Source organism: Neofelis nebulosa, chromosome 5 (assembly GCF_028018385.1).
Source record: "Neofelis nebulosa isolate mNeoNeb1 chromosome 5, mNeoNeb1.pri, whole genome shotgun sequence".
Lineage (NCBI taxonomy): Eukaryota > Metazoa > Chordata > Mammalia > Carnivora > Felidae > Neofelis > Neofelis nebulosa.
In genome coordinates, this window is record NC_080786.1 from 68,087,008 (window position 1) to 68,110,968 (window position 23,961).

Consider the following 23,961-nt stretch of genomic DNA (forward strand, 5'->3'; position numbering starts at 1 on the left):
TTTTCTGAAGACAGCTAGTTTCCTCAGAACATATTTTCCTGAATGTGTTGATTTTGTTGTTTTGAAAATTCAAATATTTGGTTTTATTTATTCTATTACTATCTACAGCCTCTCCCCTACCCCTCCACTGGGATAATTCCCCATAGATTAGTCCATTCCCTTTGAAAAAATCTTATATCTAATGAGCCATTTTCTCTTTTAGAGTTTTTTGTTGTTGTTGTTTAATTTTCCTTTAACTTTAAGGAATCTAGTTTTGTAAAATCCATATCACGCATAATGGGAAGACAATATCTTGAGTCTGCATTCATTACCCCCTCTCTCTCTGTCTTCTGGTCTGGAATTACCAAACTGGAGAAGAGGACACAGGTTGAAAGGAAGGCCTTTAAGATTCTCAGGACAGGGGCGCCTGGGTGGCGCAGTTGGTTAAGCGTCCGACTTCAGCCAGGTCATGATCTCGCGGTCCGTGAGTTCGAGCCCCGCGTCAGGCTCTGGGCTGATGGCTCGGAGCCTGGAGCCTATTTCCGATTCTGTGTCTCCCTCTCTCTCTGCCCCTCCCCCGTTCATGCTCTGTCTCTCTCTGTCCCAAAAATAAATTAAAAAGTTGAAAAAACAAAATTAAAAAAAAAAAAAAGATTCTCAGGACAAAAGTACTATCTGTTTATTCTGTGAGAGGAAGAAGATTCTAGATCCTAGACAGGTCTCTGCCTCTTGGGAGATCCTTAGGCAAAGAAGTTAGGTCGCTTTACTGCCTACGGGGTTCCCTGTGCCAAGTAAATCTCCTTGGCATTCCTAGGGGAATATCCCTCACCCACTTGTTTCCTGCAGCCCTGAGAAAAGCCCACAAGTACTTTTAACAGCACATACAGGGACCAGGAAAAACACTATTGGATTAAACTTCTTCTCTTCCATGTACTTTGGAAAGATCTAAACTAAATGTCCATCAGGAGGAAAATTTCTGTGATAGCTATTCTACAGAATACCAACAGCTATTAAGCAGAGTAAGGGGCGCCTGGGTGGCTCAGTCGGTTAAGCGTCCGACTTCGGCTCAGGTCCTGATCTCACGGTCTGTGGGTTCGAGCCCCGCGTCAGGCTCTGTGCTGACGGCTCAGAGCCTGGAGCCTGTTTCAGATCCTGTGTCTCCTTCTCTCTGTGACCCTCCCCCGTTCATGCTCTGTCTCTCTCTGTCTCAAAAATAAATAAACGTTAAAAAAATAAAATAAAATAAAAAATAAACAGAGTAAGAACTAATTTTTTCTTAACTTTGAAATATGTTCCTGATATAGTCTAAAATCAATAATTGGAAATCATGATAATTTTAAAAGTGAAATATACACATGCACATATATGCATATATATGCATATGTATATATATATATATACATATATATATGCATGTGTGTATATACATATGTGTATAAATAGACACACATCATAAGAAAATAATCAAGGAAGATAGGCCCAATATTTTATTTATTTACTTATTTTTATTTTATTATTATTATTGTTATTTTATTTACATCCAGATTAGTTAGCTTATAGTGCAATAATGATTTCAGGAGTAGATTCCAGTGATTCATCTCCTATGTATAACACCCAGTGCTCATTCCAACAAGTGTCTTTTTTAATGCCCCATACCCATTTAGCCCATCCCTCCACCTACAGCCCCTCCAACAACCCTCAGTTTGTTCTGTGTATTTAAGAGTCTCTTATGTTTTGTCCCCCTCCCTGTTTTTATGTTATTTTTGCTTCCCTTCCCTTATATTCATCTGTTTTGTATCTTAAATTCCACATATGAGTGAAGTCATATGATATTTTTCTTTTTCTGACTGACTTAGTTTGCTTAGCATAATACCTTCTAGTTCCATCCACATTGTTGCAAATGACACAATTCCATTCTTTTTGATTGCCAAGTAATACTCCATCATATGTATATAGCACATCTTCTCCATCCATTCATCTGTTGATGGACATTTGGGATCTTTCTGTACTTTGGCTATTGTCAATAGTGCTGCTATAAACACCTAGTATATTTCTTTAAAGTGGTCTCCTCTGGTGTGGGCAGTGGTATTCTTTTCCATTTAACATTACTTATATACTTATATATACTTTACATTAAAAATTCTGATTCATGTTTGTACCATTTTTTATATACTGGCATAAAGGACTCTGAATTCAATAAATGTTATTCTTTAATTCCTTACCAACTTGAGATTACTACTAACCACTTCTGTTCTGCTTTCTATATAATTCTTAATTTACTGTTAAATATCTAAGATTTCATTCTGCTTTAGAAATCTGTTAAAGCCTTTTGACTTTAGCTTCATACAAACATATTCTTCCTACTGTTTTGTAGGAAATATGTTTTCTCTTCCTTAGAGCCAGTGTTTGATATCCCAGAGTATGATCCTGATAAACTAAACCTGCTCTTTGACCTGACCTCTAAAGCCAGATTGCCCTTCTCCTATCCTCCTGTTTTCCAAAGGGTTAACTTCCTTTCCAACCTAAGACTTAATACATTACAGAATTGCATTCCCAAGGTAAAACAGAAAAATATTATTCACAGTTATCTTATTTACACAAATGTAAGAGATGATAATTCATTCGTGTGCTATTGTGACCCCTCACTCTGGATATTAGCAATGACCTCTTCATCACAAAACAAAATAGATTAATTCAAGCAAGAAAAAAAGTCTCCACTTGAGTTATCTAGGTGAAGGTTTGAAGGTTTGAACTTTGCTCATATCAATGAGGTAATATTTCAATTTTCCACCTGACTTACAAAGCCAGAAAAAAAAAAGAAGAGAAAGAAGAATTGTAGATGCAGTGTGTGTAGTGTCTATTCCTTCTTAGATTTAAATATTTAAATATTTATTGACTCTGCCAAGTGTGGTCTTTACCTGTAATTAGATTTTTTTAAATAAAATTACACTGAAACAAATCCAACCCAATATTATCTTGATTTTAATGTAAAAATACCTTATATAGCCTGATAAAATTTCAACTGACACACTATCTTTAATCTCAGTAATTTATATTTGTATAGTTTCTGTGCCATGCTTAAAATGTTGCTTACTCTAATTAGCTTATGGTCAACAGTATCTTTAATTAGAAATATTGGTAACCTGTCCCCTGTAGCATTTCATTTAGTGTGTTTATGGTTCCAGGATGATTATCCTAATGAACAGGGTGATAAAAATTACCGTTAAGCAGAAATGAAATAGAATACCCATCAGGGCAAAAAAGTTTAAACATTTTTTTATTGTTGTTGTTTTCCTTAGGAGAATGATCTGTGCTTAGAATCCATTATTAAAACTATTGATAATTTGAGGAATGTATCTTTGAAATTTTATCAATGGCAAATATCTGATATTGTGATTTAGTTCTGTAAGTAAAGGTAGAGTCTAGGATAAAGGACACAGAGTTGTCCTAAAAACAGTATATCCAGTGAAAAACATTTCAAACAGCACCAATAATATTGCTGAAACTAATATTGGTTTGAGTAATTTAGAAAGGTTATATGAAAAAGTCACTGGCAGTCTTGTGTGTCTATAATTATTATGAAATTGGTTATTAGAGATGGGGTTAGAAATCAGTCTTAGGTTCATTCGTGGCACTCTTGCCAATTGCATATGTTAAAATGAATGGTATTTATTTGCAATCTTTAAATTTTATTTAATGATGGTGGCATTTTCCTTAGGCTTCTTTGTTTACTAAAATAGTTGTGTTTCTTTTATAATTAATACAACATAGATTTTTGCACTCTTGGCATTGACAAATGTATATCTACTGAAAATTTAAGACTAGAGTGCAAAACCTGGCAATGTGTATGACTAATTCTTATATAGCACCAGAAAACATATTCAAACTTAGGTAGGAGATATATTTCAGATATATTTCAGATATATATGTTTTTAGATGTAAAGTCATGTATATTGGAAAAATACATCTGAAGGAAGGTCACTAGCTATTAGGTGGTGCCTCTAATATCAGGTAGATCAGTGGAATGCTTGTGGAAATTAAAATTGCCAGATTCTCAGTCCTCAATTCCTAGTGTCTTCATAATACTCTCCTTGATCAATTCAGATGTTTCATCAATTTTTTGACCATGGTTTCCTTTCAAATTTGGTTAAAGCTTTGCAAAATCCCTCCAGGAAAGTGTACATAGACATAGATAAGTTCAGAAGGATGGTGTATATTGTGGAGCCACTTATAGATCCCTTAGGGATTTTAGGGACACAAAGTTAAACAAGGCATAATTCTAAAATTAAATGTCACTCAGACATTCAACAAGACTAGGAATCCTCAAATGTAAAATGGTAGTAATAATGTCTTTGTACAGTTGTGAGTATTCTACAGGGTAAATCATGTAAAGTGTTTGCAATATATATCCACACATAGTAAGCAAACAATACAGTGTAGATATTTAGAAATAAAATTGGATAGAATAATATCATTCCATTTTGTTGCCTAGGTTTTAGTACTATTAGCATTATAAATGGGGAATATCTGTTCTTAAATACAAATTGCACTTTTAATATATTGGACAAATCTTCTTTTAGTATTTTAATATTACTCTTTTATTATATTTCCAGCTACAGTTAGTGTCTTGGTTTAAAAGTTTTCTTGGGGTGCGTGGGTGACTCAGTCAGTTAAGTGTCCGACTTCGGCTCAGGTCATGATCTCATGGCTCGTAGGTTTGAGCCCTGCATCAGGCTCTCTGCTGACAGCTCAGAGCCTGGAGCCTGCTTCAGATTCTGTCTTCCTTTCTCTCTGCCCCTTCCCAGTTCATGCTCTCTCTCTCTCTCTCTCTTCCAAAAATGAAAAAAATTTTTTTTTAAATATAAAAATTCTTTTTCTTTACCTTAAGTTAACTAAATTTGAAGAAGTTCCACATATTCAAAAGTGAAATAATCCTGGAATATATAATGATACTAAATTATAAGTCTGTTCGGACTATAGAAGTTGCTAGAGAACCCATTCATCAGTCTGCAAAGAGAAGAAATAATTAACCATTTAACCTGACTTTCCTATAAAACCGTACCAAATGGAAATTTTCTCTTTATAAAATTATTCTAGCTAATACATGAAGAAGGAATGATAGAATTAAAAAAAAACATCATTTTGTAACACCCCCCATTGAAATACTGAATATAGGCAATAAGCCTAGATTTCTTTAATAAGAAAGACAGAGAAATGGAGAGAGAGAGAGAGAGAAAGAAAAGCAGGTATTATGTGCCTCAATGGAAGTATACAATATACCTATGAAGTGTTCTTGTGAAAAATCTGAATCTACTTAGATTAGGACCCTAGATTGAACTATCAGTTTATAAGGGGACAAAAAAGGTTGGGTGAGTACTTAAATTATACAGGATGGAAGAAGCAACATATATATTGTTAAAAACTCCACAAAACAAATGTCCAGATTCTTTAAAAAAAATCACAAGGGAGAAATAGAGGGAGGGGGACTTCTAGGATAAAAGAGAAAAATAATCTATCAACCTAATCCAATGTGTGGACCTACCTGGTTTCCATAATTCTGATTCAATCAAATTAACAGTTACACCAAAAGAAAATAATATTAAGGGATTATGCTACATTTTCGCAGTGGAATAATAGTATTGCATGTATATTTAGAAAAAGTCCATCTTTTTTAAAGATACATAGTAAGATATTTACAACTGAAGTAAAATATATCTGGAATTTGCTTCAAAATAATCCAGTTAAGTGGAGCGTAGATAAAAAAAAAAAAACAGAATGGCCCCAAATCGGTGAGTTCCTGAAGCTGGGTGATGGATACCTGACATTTTGTCATTCTGGTCTTTGTGTTTATACATTGAAAATTTTCATAATAAAAAATTTATAAAAATTAAATAACACTAAATTTTCCCATTTTAGGGTTAGTGAAGTTTCATATGGCATATTGAAGCTATGTGTTTATATCCATTAAGGTATAATTTATGTGCAAGCTATGATCGAGATATGGAATTGTTTTACTCTGTGAATCATACTGAAGCTGGTTTAGTAATTGTATTTTATTTTATTCATAATATTACATTAACCTGATTTATGGAGGAATTGTTTGTGTACTTTTTTCCCATTTACTAATCTATAAATAACATAAGTATCTCTCTACTTAAAGAAATTATATGGTGAATAAGTTTGCACAGTGATCACCTATATATTTGCTTATAGATACATATTATCTTATACCTCATTTTGGCTAAAATCAGAGGTGAATATAGTATATAAATGTGTATGATTATACATTCCTGCAAAAGAGAAAAACTAAGAGTAAGATAGGATACAAATAATATAGAATCTCAAAATGAGTTCTATTATTGAAGGCTCCCTTTACATTCCAAGGTAGATTAGACAAGAATCAAATTTACCAGCAAAATTGGGGTAATTTGAGTGATGTTTATGACAATGAGAAGTTATGTATTTTTTCCCTTTTGCATTTTCTTTAACCTTATGTTTTGAATAGAAATTGGTTCTTTGGGCCTTGATTTATACAAATGTGATCTATTTATACATATCAATGTTCTCTCTTAATATGCTTTTAAGTAAAATGAAATAGGGGCTTGGAGCTTGAAAGATTAATCAGGTTAACAAATGATCATTTAATGACCACATTCCACGTGTCCTCCTGATTGTGAATAGATGTGACTTGATGAGGGGTCCCCAGCTTGACACAGGTCTCTGTCTTTGACCATGGTCTGTTCAACATGAATTAGATGAGGCTTGAGAGTAGAAACTCATTGTGTTGTTTTATTTTGCTTTGTTTTGTTTTTCTTTTATACAAAGAGAGAAGGGAACAATGTATTCCCTGCTCCCATACTTATTTCTAATTTCCTCTGGAAAATAAATTTGATAGTAACAGTGAAGTTTCATTGTACAAACAAATTAGGAGGGATTGTGATGTAGCAGTGAGGATATGGATAATTCCTATGTAATCTGCAGTGCATGCATGTAAAAATTTATTTTGGTACAAAATGTAAGGCCAAAGTATACACCATACTCACGCTTATGTTAACTGAAGAACCAAAGGAACTGAAAAGTAATTTATAACGATGAAGTTAAATTATTCAAGGACACAAAACAAAGCAATTTCTCAAATTATGGTTAGTCTTCAAACTTTCCAGTATAGCATTTCAAGATGACTCCTCAAATAAATACAAAATCAATGCCATCAGTAAAATCTAGGAGAGTTTAGGACAGCAACAAAGACCTTTTTCCAACTCAGATTTAAAACAGGAAATTACCACTAGAATAAATAAGAGAGTACAAAGGGGAATATTTACCATTATAGTAAAAAGAAAAATTCACTTAGTCGATCATAGGTAGAGGATTCCTTCACTAGAGACAAGCTCTCAGAGCATAAAAACAGTCACAGAGCACTTAGGAGAGAAACAGATTCAATATTACTCAGCTATTACCAAAATAAATCGGTAAAGGGTAAGAAAAATCCGATTAGTTATAAAGACCTTGAGACAAGAAGCAGCCATCCAAGTGACAATGGGATTATGTGGAAGAAGGACAATATGAACCACAGAGTGAAATTCTGACAGATCCGGAATTATTACTTTAGTCATAGTGGTAAAATTTATTACCAATTGGGTGTTGAGAGAGAACTGGAGAGTATTAATTAGTAGAATCCACTGCATGTTTTTACAGTTTATTACATATAAGTAAGTATAGTGAAAGACTTCAAGGTAGAAGTATCTGGAGAAGTCACAATTCCAGACCCACAGAAACTGTGAGAAAATAAATGTTTATTGTTTAGGCTAAGCAGCAACAGATAATACTAAGGCAATGCCTTTCTTTGAAACATCTCTTTATTCCCCATAAAATTTAATGCAGGACCTTGTCCATGACAAGCAAGTAATCCCACATTTACTACAGTACCTGGATCACCCTAGACTCTCAATAAATATTTGTCAGATTAAATCTATGAATAAAAACAATCAAAATCTACTGTATGCTAACATTGTACCAAGCATCTTCATGTGTTTCATCTTCAAGTGTAAATACAAGGTATTTACCCTTGTAATCATCACAATAACCCTGTAAGGTAGGTTCAGTCATCATCCCCGTTTTACAAAAGAGGAAACTGAGGTCTGGAGAGGTTAAGAAACTTGCCCAAGATGACTCACTTTCTTAGTGGCAGAGTTTGTAATTCAACCTAGGTAGTCTGACTCCAGAATACAGTGCTTTTAGCCATCACACCTTGCTGTTTTTATATCAATTGATGAATACTTGCTCAATGAAAGAATGAATTGCCTTATTTTATGTGACACTTAGACTGGTGTATTTAACACTAAAATGTTAGTGTCCTTTATTTCCCCTTGACATATATAGCAAACACTACTTAGGAACACTAAATCTAGGAACTCCAAACTACTTTTGTGACCAGGGATTTTCAATATATATATATTTAATTATGTAAATAAATGCATAACAATATTATATACTATTAAATTAATATTTAATTCATATACCAGTGCTACTATACTACTGTATTATGTAAAAATAAGCCCTAATTATCGATCTGTCCATTTATGTATCTCTATAACCAGATACAATTTTTTTTCTACCTAGAATTCAGTAGATCATCTTGTATAGCCACTGACTTGCATTCACCCTTGAAGACTACTTAATAAAATGTAGTGACATTTATTTAAAGTGCTAATGTAGAGAATTTTATGTTCTCACTTCTTCTGCCTTCATACACAAAGAATCAGAGATAGATTAAGTCATTTAAATAAAGAAAAGTATTCTAAATTTAGAAGACAAGTCTTGTATTCTTGTGAAACAAGATTTCCGGAATATGAATCTCTAGACCCTCCTCCCTTTCCTGCCTTCTCTCTCCAAAGAGCATGTACACCTTTTCAAATAAAATATGAATTATTTGATGTAATTCTTAAAAGCATGAAATTCAAATTTATTTCCCTAATAATTTTCTCAATTCTACTTGTCTAACACTGATCCCCCTCCCTTTCTCTTTGTAATACATAATAATCCAGTAGGGTTTCCTATTGTTTCTTTCCTAAAACTGTGCACCTGCACCATCGATCATGCCAAGAAGAGCAGGCACAACTTTGGAATAAAAACCAATAACATGCTATGAAAAAAAGAGACAAGACAGCTTAGAAGATTGATTCTAAATTATAGAGCTGCTTACTGATCTGCAACCACCCAAATTATTTTGGCTTGACAGCTGGTTAGCGAACACAGGACAAACCACAGGCTTGCCTTCATGACCTAAATGAGGGCAATTTGTACAGTCTGTGGTGTAGTTACCACAGAAAGGACTTCAAATGAAAGTCTTCCAAACTAAGGCAATGAAGTAGTTCCATTTCCAGGTTTCTCCATCTTTAAAATGGGAATAAGGACATCTGAAATCTTAGATTTGTTCCAATGATAAGGTCAAATAAATTAGCATATTTAGAAGCTTTATTAATGGTTTATACAAATGCATTGTATTAATTATTATGATTATTATTGAAGTAGTACTGTTTAAAATTTTACTGCTATAATTCTGCCTCTTTTTAATATTTTAATAAATATAATTTTCAATTCACAAGAGGTTTGCAAGAAAGTCACAAAAATGCACATCATTTACTTAGAGTTACCAGTTGTTAACAATTTGTCCCATTTATTTAACCACTTCATGCTCACTTTGTGTACTCTCTCAGGCACATGTTGTCTGAATTATTTAAGCATTAATGGTCTCAATAATCTTTCAGTAGTTGCAGACATCAGCATTTCATCCTACATATTTCAGTGTGTAGGAACAATGACATTCTTCTACATCACTATAGTGAAATAGTCAAGATCAGAAATTTAATAGTGATATAATACTCTTGTATGACCCACTGACAATTACCCAAATTTTGACAGTTGTCCTAAAAATGTGTTTTATAACTACCTCTCCATTCCAGCACTTTTTTTTAAGAGAGAGAATGAGAGAGAGAGAGAGAGAGAGAGAGAGAGAGAGAGAGAGGCAAGAGAATCTTAAGCAGACTCCCTCCCCGTTGAACACTGAGTGGAGCTCTATCCCATGTATCCCATGACCCTGGCTGGGATCATGACCTGAACCAAAATCAAGAATTGAAGCTCAACTGACTGAGTCACACAGGTGCACCACGATCTTGACATATTTTATGAGTACAAGTTGGGCACCTGAGTGGTTCAGGGGGCTGAGCATCCAACTTCAGCTCAGGTTGACCTCATGGTCTGTGGGTTTGAGCTCTGCATTAGGCTCACTGCTGTCAGCACAGAGCCTGCTTCTGGTTCTGTCTCCCCTCTCTGCCCCCTCCCTCACTCATTCTCTCTCTCTCTCTCTCTCTCTCTCTCTCTCTCTCTCTCCCTCAAAAATAAACAAAACATTTGTTTAATAAGAGTACAAACTGATTCTTCTATAGATTATCCCTCGATTGGTTTCCATCTGTACTGTGTCTTAATTTTTATATCTGCAGGGAAATTTATTAGAATAGAATTCTAAAGCTATTTTTGAAGATATTCAAGATGTGGATAATCAATATGCTCTTGCTATTCCTGAAGAAAAACAAAAGTAATGTATAATCTCTTGGATTTTCTAACATATCCTTTACACTTTGTTTCTTTTTGAAAGCTTTTATGATTTTTACAAAAGCAAAAAACAAAACAAACCCTCCCCCCCCCCACACACACACACATAAAAACAAACAAAACAATGAGCTATGATCCTGTTTGAGATCCATTGTATTTTACACAATATATTAAGAAACAACCTGGATGTGCACAAGTCTGTAGATTGGCAGTTGTGTTGTCTTATGGTTTCTACAGTTTTGAGACCTAGATCATACTGTACTTAATATTTTTCATCAAGCTCTAAAGAGATGTTCATTCCCTCAAAATACCTTACTGTAGGTAAGTGCAGCCAGATTTCTCAGTAGCTATCCTTTGGCAACTGAAATACAGTAATGGAAGAGAGGTTAATTACATTCAGGATGTATTTATCTCTTTAGGGATTCCCAGATCCAAATGATAGCCCCTGGTCTCTAGGACACTGTTCCATTGTTGTTAGTTAAAAATTCAAGATGACCACATGCCTAGGCTGTAAATTCAGAAAAGATTAAGGAAGAACTCCAGATGCCACTTTCATTTAATCTTATAAATATAAATTACTGATTTCTGCATAATCTTTGGTTACACAAAATAACAGCCACAGCTAAACATTTCTAAAAAAGGCCACTGTTTCCACATAGTGTAAGTTGCTGCAGTAATAACACCTGCCAGTCTCATACTAAACTTCTCTGTCTTATACTATATTTTATGGACAATGAAATGGCATCCTTGACCTTTAACTTCTAAGAAATATATGAGCTGTTTCGGTTGTTGTAATTTCCTCTTACTTTGCATATTACCAGGCATTGGAACAAAGCATGCCTGGCTTTACTCTTCACCTACCAAATAGCTAAAATCAATATTGCTCTATTCAGTAAACAATTCACTGTGCAAAGATAGGTAAATTTTGTTTGCTGATGAATAGCAATGGAATCTTGCAGTTAAATCATAAAGCAAAACCCATATATGTGACAAATATCTTTTCTTTCATGACCACCTTCCTAAGTAATCATATATAGTATGAAAGATGAATATTTCTTAGAAAGATGAATATGTCTCATGACCTTATGCATATGGGATAAAACACCATGATGTTGTAAATTATGATCTTCATATAGCACAGTTTATTTTCAGTAAAGTTTTAGAAAATACTCCCAAGAGTAGGCCACTGTTGGATGCAGATTTGATCTATCAGTTAATCCAAGGTAATCTCTCTTTGGTCATTTATTCAGCCAACAAACTCTTATCTATTAGCTGTACTGCACAAGACATGACCCAAGGCACTGGAAAAATAAAGATGGATTAAGACATATTACTGCCTTCAGAGGCGTGACAGTTTAATTACGGAAGGTGTCATATCAGCAGACCATCAGAACACACTGTGATAAATGCACAGATTCCCGATGGGGGAAGAAATAATAGCAAGTTTCATCCTTTTCCCCTCCCTGGTCTAAGTTAGAAAGCCTTCCTCTGTACTTCTATGTAAATATGTGTTTATTTCTGTCGTGATGTTTACCACACTAAAGTTTGAACCCTTGGTAGCTGAGTGGCTTTGACCAAGAGGGACCACTAAGTCAGTTTCCTCTTCTTTTAAGTGGGGATAATTTATCTACTCATTATTGGCTGAAAAATAATCTGTGCTACTTACTGTTTTAGGTACATATTATATTTTTAATATTACATTACTCAAAGTGTTACTAAAAGGCATAATGTGGAGACTAAGCAAAATAAATCATATAAAGTGTCGCCTGGGTGGCTTGGTCGGTTAAGCGTCCGACTTCGGCTCAGGTCATGATCTCACGGTCTGTGAGTTCAAGCCCCGTGTCAGGCTCTGTGCTGACCGCTCAGAGCCTGGAGCCTGTTTCAGTTTCTGTGTCTCCCTCTCTTTCTGCCCCTCCCCTGTTCATGCTCTGTCTCCCTCTGTCTCAAAAATAAATAAACGTTTAAAATAAATAAATAAATCATATAAAGCATTTAGCTCAGTATCTAACACATATAAACTCTAAATAAATGTTGGCAATATAATTATTATTGCATAATTTTGGTGACAACTATATCTTTTAGTGGTTTTCCATCTTTTGACAAACATATTCTAAATATGTTTTTCAAATCTATGTACCTTTTTTCTATTATTTAAAAAAAATTTTTAAACATTTATTCACTTTTGAGAGACAGAGAATGAACATGAGCAGGAGAGGGGCAGAAAGAGGAGACAGAATCCCAAGCAGGCTCCAAGCCCTGAGCTGTCAGCACAGAGCCCTACACGGGACTCCAACCCACGAACCATGAGATCATGACCTGAGCCGAAGTCAGTTGCTTAACGGACTGAGCCACCCAGGTGCCCCTTGTTTTCTGTTCTTTATCATAAAAACCTTAAGACCTTGAGGAAGCTCACATAAACAAAGAGGTCTATAATTTCCAGAGTATAATCACATTTAGCGACTGAATTTCTGACTACTCCATTTTAGGACTAGGGTCTAGCCCATTATCTACCTACCCTAATCTCTGGTAGGAGATTAATACATATTTTTCAAAGTCTTGATTTTATGAATTTCAGTCAGTTATGACTTTAGTCTCAAGGTCAGTGTCTTCAACTTAAAGGCTATTATCCAGTCATTGAACAAATGTGGGTTTTTTTTAAATTTTGATATATGCTTTTCTGTCACTGGAAGTGTCTCCTGAGAAGGAAGAAAAGCCACTAAATTCTGTGCCTCCCCAAAATTCAGTGAATGTAGTTCGCTTTTAACCCCCTGATAAAAATTAGGGAAAAGTGTCATTTTGAAGTTCACTCTTTTGGTCCCCAGGCAATAAAAATAACAACACCTGAAATAAATCTTTTTATGAATTTTTTTATGTTAGAAGTATTGGGTTGAAACAGTTGCTTTCTATACACCAAATTATACCTCATCATATAATTTGCAGGACTTCAATTTAAGAGACATTTCAGTGTCTAATTTCTTACTCTCTTAATGGATAAAGATGTGTTGCAGTCTTTGCTACAAAATGCCAAGATTCTGGGACCCCTGGGTGGCTCAATCAGTTAAATATCCGACTCTTAATTTTGGCCCAGGTCATGATCTAAGGGTCGTGGGATAGATCCCCACGTCAGGCTTTGTGCTGATCATGGAGCCTGCTTGGGATTCTCTCTTTCCCTCTCTCTCTCTTTCTCTGCCCCTCCCCTGCTCACGTGCATGTGCAAGTGCACACACGCTCTTTCTCCTCTCTCAAAATAAACATTAAATATGTGTGTGTACATATATATATATATATATATATATGTACACACACAAAATGCCAAGATTTTAATATGACCAATATTTGATGAGTAATCTTCAGTGTATTAAAAAATATACACATACCCACAAAAACATGTAAATTCTGTGTCTTCTATTTGTTATTGAGAGATACATGACTAACTTTTTATTAGTTTCTTTTCTTCTGGATAATATTTCTTCAGGATCAATTTGCACTGAGACCTATAGTTATTAGACCAGGTAGATTGAAGCAAGCATGACCAAATAGATGTTTTTTTTCTTTCACTAAATCTCAAGGCAACTGTTGCCATGCAATAGAGGAGGCTGAAATCCAGGCCTATGATTATATTTATTAACTACATTTGAGACAGTCTTACCTTTAATTTGTTTTTAATGTTTACTTACTTTTGAGAGAGAGAGAGAGAGAAAGAAAGAGAGAGAGAGAGAGACAGAGTGTGAGCTGGGGAGTGGCAGAGAGAGAGGGAGACACAGATTCTGAAGCAGGCTCCAGGCTCTGAGCTGTCAGTACAGAGACCTGAGGGAGCACTCAAACTCACAGACTGCAAGACCTTGACCTGAGCCCAAGTTCGATGCTTAACTGATTGAGCCACCCAGGTGCCCCTAGACAGTCTTAATTTTAAATTGTGTGTGTGTATAAATATAAATATAAATATAAATATAAATATAAATATAAATATAAATATAAATGTATAAATGTATGTATTTATTATAAAGCCTTGCCACCCAATGGCATTTTCGTATTATTGTATCATTAATATAGTGATCACCACTTCATGGAGAAACCTAGTTCGGCATTTTTATTATATTAGAGCCAAAACTGATTTGCAGTTCTTGCCTTCCTTACCTCTGTGAGCTACAAAGTGTTGGTATGAGTGTGTTTATGTGCATATCAAGAAGGATAAGAAATCATAGAGACCTATGATGAGACTGAGGGGCTATGATGGTCATGAGGTCTTACTTAGACATGGAGATGCCATAGTGGGCCTTTCAAAATTCAGAGAAAGTTCCCAACTGCATGAATTATCTATATTTTGAATTATTCTTCCAAACCTATTGACCCAAACAAGTTGTAAATATGTAAGGAAAATAAGTCTACTTTTGAATCCTTAGAATAAGCACCAAGATATAAGTTTGAGACACAAAGAGAAATATTCTAGTCAAGTGACTATTTTGTATTATTTATTTTTTTAAGTTTATTTATTTATTTCATTAGAGAGAGAGCAAGGGAGGGGCAGAAGAGAGGGAGAGAGAGAATCCCAAGCATGCTCTGTGCTGAGCATAATCTCTGTGCTGAGCTACCCAGGCAGCCCATATTTATTCTTCATCAAGACAGTGCTAAGCTATATTTATTGATCATCCTAATTTCAATCCTCAGCTGGTGAGAAGCTTCTATACTTATTTCTCTCCTGCCACTTCTAAACTAAATTCTCTCTTTTGGAGAGGTAAGTGTAGGGGATGTAGGGCACAGCTATAGCAGAGGGATTTGTCTGAAACCTACAGTCAATCTTGAAGGCCACAACGGGGTCACAGCTTCTTGGGATGCATATGTATTCCTGATCCTCTTGATTTCTGCTAGGGACATAAGTGCTGAACAGTAGTAATATCCAATCATAATTTTGTTACCTACTTGAAAGCAGGTTCAGTAGACAGGGCAAGTCCTTTCTTATTCTCTAACAGTGACATCAAATGTTAAGCAAGTATCATTCCTGGTTACAGACATCCTCATGAGAATTCTGTGGGCATCACATGTTCCTTTGTTGTAAAATGTGCACTTCAATTTTCCGGGCAAAGTGCAGACATACTTCATGTGACTTATGTAAGTATAAAGGGTAGCAATCACCATTTACTGTTTATAGTCTCACAACCCGTGAGAAAGGGGGAATGCATTGATTGTATGTTGAAAGTTAGAGGGCTTTCGTTCTTTATGGGGAGATTTGACTAGAGGGTTTCTGAAACCCTCAGGTTGTGATCCCTGCAACAAGCTATGTGGCCACAGACAAGTCAGCTTACCTCTTGGTCTTGTTTCTTAGTCACAGAAATGTTAAAGTGTTGAACTGGATGTTCTTGAAGGTATCCTTCTGCAAAACAAACAAAACAAAAATGATTTCGTGTCTTGTTAAATATTTTAGTCAGAAAGTTTGTTCAGTTGGATTGAAGGCAATATTTAACCAGTGAAGCTTGTTTAAGCAGTGACAGAGTCAGAGCTAAGGACCACTTCTCTGCAGCAGAAGCCTGTGTAAGTTAGATTTCCTGGAGACTGGGCAAGAGAAATACTGATTAATTAGAGACAAAAAAGGGAATAAAAAGACAGCGCTGGACCTGACCCTCAGAAGTACTGTGAAGATGTCTCGGCTACTTTCATTCTTAATTTTTGATGCTTTTGCTAACCTTTATTGTTTCTATCCATTCCATGCACTCACTGCTCCTGTATTCTATAGTCCTCAAATTTCCCTTCTTAGCTAGAGTACTCACCTGAGGATAGCGCTGAATAGTTCGCTTGTATTGTTTTTCAACTCTACCACCTGCTTCAAGACTAACTCACTTTTAAAGAAACTACTAAGAAAATTACAAGCAAGGCCTTTAGAGAAAGTTTTCTTAGGATGCATTTTCAATAAAGGAACTGGTGGGTTGAAGTATGTGACTCTTAAAGGTATTGATACTATTATTGGGGCACCTAGGTGGCTCAGTCAGTTAAGTGTCTGACTCTTGATTTCGGGTTAGGTCATGAACTCACAGTTCATGAGATTGAGCCCTGCACTGGGCTCTGTGCTGACAATGCAGAGCCTGCTTGGGATTCTCTCTCTTGCCTTCTCTCTCTGCCCCTCCACCACTCATGCTTTTTCTCTCTCTGAAAATAAATAAATAAACTTAAAAAAAGGTATTGATACTATTGTTAAATTAGCTTCCATGAAGTTGATACTCCTGTGGCAGAATGCCTACTTCTCTAGAATCCTACACCATTTTAAACATCTCTGAAGGTGTTTCATTTTGATATGCATTTCTTTGATGACTAGCAAGTTGGATTAAGTTTATTACCTATTTATATTTCTTCTTCTATAAATAGACTGTTCATATCTTTGCCCATTTTCCAATTGGTGTGTCCATCTTTTGTATTGTTGATCTGGCTCTTAGAGGAATGTCCCAGCAAACAATTCAATGTTAACTGATACATGTCTAAAGTGAAGATATTCTATGCTGTCAATTCATATGTTCCAGATACCAAGCATGTTGGGAGCAAAGTTATTTTTATGTTGAAAGATAAAGGGACTAATTTTTCATATTTTTTAACAAATACAGCATCATTCCTGTCTCCACATGAAAAAGGACTGGATTGAGCACTAAATAAATACTTGAAAGGATACATATATGAACTTGGAAAAGAGAAAAAAAATCTGGTTAATCTGCATAATTCCCACAATATTCTTGGGCTATCATGGATACTTTGATATGTTTTTCCTACATCCCAGAGATGAGTGATTTTCAAGGTATTACTGTCAGTCTTTCTAGGATGAAGAGTTTATCAATATTGGCCTAGTGATCTCTCTTGTGTTGTAGTAACTTCTGTGCAGAGCTCATAGGTAAGGTACAAGCATCCAACTTCCTCTAGGATGGGGGTCTCTGCTCATCTATCTTCTCTTCTGAAGTTGCTTCTTAATCTCTATTTAAAAGTAAAAGATAAATGGGAATAAAATAAGCTAGAGATTATTTGATCAATAAGAAGGGATAAAACAATAAAACCAGGAAGCTACATTGAAAGCATGGAACTGGACAAAATGACAACAAAAGATTAAGTAGGATTGTCATCTAAATTATTTATAACCAAACAATACAACAAATCTAGGATATAAAGCCTGCAGTTCAATTTCTAAAATACTTTTACAGAAATGGATGCAGAGAATATATTTGTGTTGCATAGTCAACCTTATGGTCTAAGTCAGCTAATAATGCTATTTTCTCCTACTGAGACAGATGTCATTAATCAATCCAGCATTATTTCTGACTGGGCCTAGGCAAAGCCTTAGAATATTAACAAAATTCTCCAAGTAGCCATTATCAATCAAGCAGTTGGAATTTTAATGGAAAATTATTGCCATCCCATCCCACGTGCTTGAAGCATGTGCCATTTAATCAACTTAGAGTTAAACAAGCAATCTGCTTGTGTGCCACAAACTGATCCTTTTCCAAAAGTCAGCATCTTCCTGGCATGGCCTCCATGTCAGCTCTTGAGTGTCCCTTAAGAGAGAACTTCTCAACTGGAATACCAGGACACAGGAGTACGTCAAAATGGGCACATATATAGGAATCACTGATCTTCCAGCATTTGGTGCGTCACTTGGAACCTAAGATTCCAGAAATCCACACTTGTAACCTCTGGCCATAGGCAACCACATCTGTTTACTCCAGTGTGCTGATATCAAATTTTCTTATATATATATTACAGAAAAACTGCAAAGTTTTACTTGAATTTTTGGACCAACCAATTCTGTCATAGCCAGAGGCATTTATTAGTGCTGAGGTTGTTCCTTTTAAAAAAAAATCTTGGGGCGCCTGGGTGGCGCAGTCGGTTAAGCGTCCGACTTCAGCCAGGTCACGATCTCGCAGTCCGTGAGTTCGAGCCCCACGTCAGGCTCTGGGCTGATGGCTCGGAGCCTGGAGCCTGTTTCCGATTCTGTGTCTCCCTCTCTCTCTCCCTCTCTCTCTGCCCCTCTCCTGCCCGTTCATGCTCTGTCTCTCTCTGTCCCAAAAATAAATAAAAAACATTAAAAAAAATTTAAAAAAAAAAAAATAAATAAAAAAATAAAAATAAAAATAAAAAAAAATCTTGCCTCAACATGTTAGAGCTATTTCTTTTAATGTTTTTCTTTGTAGATTTATATTTAAATGTGGAATTTATATTTCAATATAGAATAAAAAAGATATACATATCCTATTCTGAGATTCAACTGGTTCTGCTTAGAATAGAAATACATTATATGTGCACTTTCCTAGCACATAGCTATTTCTTGGTGCAGCTCCTGGCATTCTAAGCCTTAGAGGTCCAGTAGAAAACCATGGGTATTTAAGGAACATCGTTCAACAATCTACTTTACTTTGGTGGAAGGAAATGTTATAAAATGTAACTGAGATAAACTTCTCATGGAGTGATTTCTCTATTTCATTGAAATCAACTATGCTTCTCTCCTGTGATTTCTGGACAGTTATAATCATGATGTTAGATTGATTTGAATTAATATGTTGTTGGAAAATATATTGTATCTTCTTAATATATGTCAATTTTTCAGGTTGCAGTTAATTTTTAACCTATAGGTGTGTGTGTGTAATAGGAAGCACTTAATGAAAACCAGTTGTGAAACATAAAACCAAAGATAATTTACATATCAGATGCAAATAAAACTGCAAAGCCAATAAAAAGCAAATGAACAAAATCAGTTTAATATGACAGAGGATTACTTTTTAAGAAAGCAAATCATGCTTATATCATAAAAATGAGCTAATTTCTTTGAGCCAAGCAGACCTATCCTTCTTCCTGCCTCTTCTCTGAATCTTTTCAATCTTTTTTGAGAAACTGCTTTTGGGAAAGATACACTTTCAATCTTTGAATGGCTCCCCACTGCTTACTAACATGACTCAAACTTCTCAAGTTGCTAAACAAGGTACTTTTATTTGAGTCCTGCTTACCTTTAGTCTTCTCATAATAGTCTATAATTATATGGACTTCCATATGATTCGTTCCAGCCATACTACACTAAATATCTGTCGTCCTCAAAGATGTCACCTTTTCTCTTTTCAGTGCCTTTCCAACCTTCTGTTCTCACCATAACTTGGCTTTATTTGAGCTCATGGTCACTTCTTTGGGATTGGGTTTGAGGATCTTCCGGGAAACCCTTTGCTGTATGCTGCTCCCCGTCCTGCTCTAGCTCTAGGTAAATTGGTTCCTCCCAGCACCCTACACAGTCCTCTCTGATTAGACTTACCACATGTGCTATAAATGCTATTGGTTTACTCTATTTGTCTATAAACTTTCTGAGGGAAGGACAATGTCCTTTATGTATCCCTAGCACCCAGCAAAGAGCCTGAGCCTAGTAAATCCTTTATAAATAGTTTTGAAATGAACAAATGAAGAGCTCACGCTCATATAAAATTAGCTCACATACTTTTTTCTGGCTTATGCTTTAATTTTAGTTTAGATTTGTTTTTGTGTGTGAGTGTGTGGCAGAGAGTGTCCTCATAACACTGAGTAGAGAAGCAGGATGGATAAAAGAAGATTTAGTGTAAATGAGTTACTTCCCTCAGGTGGTTTCTGTGAGATTTTCTTGGCTTCTTTTTTCTTTTTTTTTTTGTTTTGTTCTCACTAAGTCTTTTGTGTATACTCCCCAACTCTCTCCATCCTGTCTGACCTATGCTAGCCCTTTTACAGTCTTTCAATCTTTTTTTTTTTTTTTTGAAGCTATATAGTAGAGGCATCCAGAAATGTATTGCCCCTTGGAGCTAGATGATCTGTTTATTTTTGTAGACATCCAGGAGATGTTTTTACATGGTGTCACAAAATGTCAGGCCAGGCCAGTGTATAAGTATCCAGTTAATCCTTGGGTATGTCAGTGTGTAAGTATCCAGTTAATCCAGGTAATATGTCAACATACAAACAACAACAACAACAACAAAACATTGAAACTTTTGGTACTAAAATGAATATCTCATCAGTATATGAATATTGTATTGATGACCAAATATAATTTTTCTGTATTCTCCAGTTTACTAGTCAGTAGGTTTTCTAAAAAATTACAGAGAATCATTAACATAGTTAGGAGAAATAGAGAAATATTTGAGTTCTTTGGCAAAAGCAAATAAGAAATCTCTATTCAAATCACTAATGACAAGGGATTTTTAAAAAGTTTTAATTTAAATTCCAGTTAGTTAACATACAGTGTAACATTAGTTTCAGGTGTACAATATAGTGTCAACACTTCCATATATCACCCAGTGCTCATCCCCTCACCCACCTCCCCTCTGGTAACCATCAGTTTGTTCTCTATCTTTAAAAGTCTGTTTCTTGATTTACCTTTATCTCTCTTTTTCTCCCTGTTCATTTGTTTTGTTTCTTAAATTCCACATATGCGTGAAACCATTTGGTATTTGTCTTTTTGTGTGTGTTTTAACCTGTATTAACTTTTGTGGATAAGAGTAATTTCTAAAGAATTTGTCAGACATCATTGGCATGTTTAAGATAAACTGGCTGCCATAAATATTGTTATGTAGAATTCCCAAACTCAGAACTGAATCAGAATTGGAGAGTGTTCTGTGAGTTCACTAACTTTAAACTTCATTTATTTATTTATACAATAAATATTTATAAAGTGTCAAACATGTGTCCAGCATTCTTTTAGGTCCTGGTAACATCAGTAACAGGAGAAAAGCCTATTGTCTTACTAAGTACAGTCTTCCTCAGTCTTAATGGTAATATTTTTTGTATGATCATGAATTTAATTATATATTTACAAATCATTTTGGGGAGTAGACAGTGTAAATTAAAATATTTTGAGATGGTTTCTGGGACCCAGTCTGAATGATATAAAACTGAATTCTTCACACAGGAAATTGCAAGCTTCTCTCTGGAAATACCTGAACACAGAGTTGTGAAAACAATAGGCACTGGCTTGGGAGCAAGATTACCTATCTGGTCCTCTTCTGCTCTACTAGAAACTGGTTGCAGGATTCTGGACTAGTGGCTGGATATCCCATTCTTCACTGAATAAAATTAGATTTCCCCTAAATGTGTTTGCTTTCCATGACTCACAGAATGTACTAATTTGCTAATGAAAAGTGCCCCTTAATCACTTAATCACTGTCACCTCATCTATATTCCCAAACTTGTAATGGCTACAACATACCAAGGAAGATCAGTTGCAAAAGCCATGTGAGTCTAAGCATTCCTGTAAACAAGGGCATAGTCAAGGAAAAGTAATTTGGAGGGTCACAGAGTGTATTTGTTGACTGTCAGTATACATAATCTGTTACTGGCTGTACATACAAGATAGCAACTAGATTTAAGTTCTTACCAAATGTCATGAAACCTTCAGTGTACTAATAAGAGCAATAGAGAATATGAGCAAGGGAAATAAAGGTATAATGCAAAAATATTTTGTCCCTGATTCTGCAAACTGCTGAGAGAAATCTCTGGTCACACTTCTAAAGGGAATTGCATTCCAAACTACACCTGAACCAAGCAGAAGATGGTCTCATCTATCAAGGACCATCAACACTTCACTACTGTCCATGTACTAGAATAAATTACTTCGACAACACACATTTCTGGGAACATCGTATTTACTGAGAAAAGCAATTAATCACTTAAATTTATATTTGAATGAAATGTGTTTCCAGGAAAATATTGTAATTTTATTGTGCCTTTTATAATTTAACCACACAAATTAGATGACTTGAAATAAAAAATGGATTTTCAAAAAAAGCTATTATTTAAGATTGCAATCTATACAATCACCTAAAACCAACTTTATCCTGAGAGGCTTAATTTTATTGTAACTCAGGCATATATACATGCATACATTTTCATTCACTTTAAGCTTGTACAACATGTTTGTATTAGCAATATAACGTAGTATCTTTCAAGCTTTAAAATGCAACTTTAAGCACCTTTTAAAAGCAAAGTTAACTGGGAGATTTCTTGTTTGTGTGATCATTTCCTATGCTTTGATTTATAACTTTATTTTTATGACAAGTTATTTTTATGGATCTTTTGCCATTTAATATAACAAATAATTATTAAGGGATATTGTTCAAGGAAATACATAATTTTAAATTTTAAAAAGGGGGGAAACTATGCATGCTTTATTAAGTTCATTTTCAGTAAAACAGATAACAATAGTCTAAATCCTGATCATTAATAAGTATTCCAAAACTCTAAATTGGTGAGATGAATTTAAGTTTCACACAACATGACATTTTTGCAAATACTAAAAATTGCCATAAATTATTGTTATTCAAAAATTCTGTGGTCTTTCTTCATGATAATTTCCTATGCATAATTCAGTGTAGTAATATTGTCTTTCCATTTTGTATTTGTTAAAATGTGCTAATCCTAACACCTTAATAATTTCTTTATACCCATTTTGTTGGAGAAATGATAACCAGCTGTGATAAGAACCTTCATCAGCATCTTCTACGTGCTAGACTTTCAGGCCTTGTACTGAATTCTTTGTGTGCATTGTCTCATTTAATCTGCCAATAATCCTTTGAGATAGTACTCTACTGTAATTGTATTTTAATATTTTCTTAGTGATGTTAAACATTAGTGTTATGGGGAATATTCTCTTATAGTTTATTCTTGTTACTAAAGACTATTTGCATATTTCTTTGTGTATTCATCTATATATTTATTGAATATCTGTCTGGGCAGTGCTATAAGTGCTAGAGATTTGGTACTTGCTGAGGATATACTAATGAATAGAACAGGTAGGGTGTCTACCCTCACAGAGCTTATATTTTAAAGTTGTAGAACAGACACTAACCATATAAGCAAATAATATGGTAATTCCAGTTAATGATTGGTAACATGAAGAAAATAAAGCAAGGTAACGACTGGAGAAGGACAACAGGGAGTAAGGAGTGAAGAGTGAGGACACTTTGGACAAATGGTCGGGGATGGATTATCTAATGAAGTAGCATTTAGGCAGACACAGCAAGGGCATCTGAGTGGAAAGCATGGGAAAGACCTTAGGTAGGAATGAACTTGTTATTTTCAAGAAACGAACAAAATTGGCAAAGGTGACTTAAGGTGAATGAGAAAAAGAATGGTGTAAAGTGATGTCAGAGACTTGGGCAGGAAGCCAGTCAGTCAGCAAATTGTAAATTTTAGCTTTAGAGTTTGGATTTGGTTTGTTAAGGACAAGTATGTGAAACTCGGGTTTAATTGCAACTGTGTGATCTCTATCCTTGTTTGGTTACTTTCACTCCTGACTAGGGCACAACATTTTACAACTCTGTAAAGTTAGACATTAACACAGTGGAAACTGATGAGATGAGGTGATTTTCTTCTCTATTCAGTAAAAAGATGGGACCA

The 23,961-nt window shown here is 35.0% G+C and overlaps 1 protein-coding gene across 9 annotated transcripts in view; it reads left to right on the plus strand.

The window, feature by feature from the left end:
- Positions 1-23,961, plus strand: part of NAALADL2 (N-acetylated alpha-linked acidic dipeptidase like 2) — a 1,364,408-nt gene that overhangs the window by 946,680 nt on the left and 393,767 nt on the right. The window lies entirely within an intron of this gene.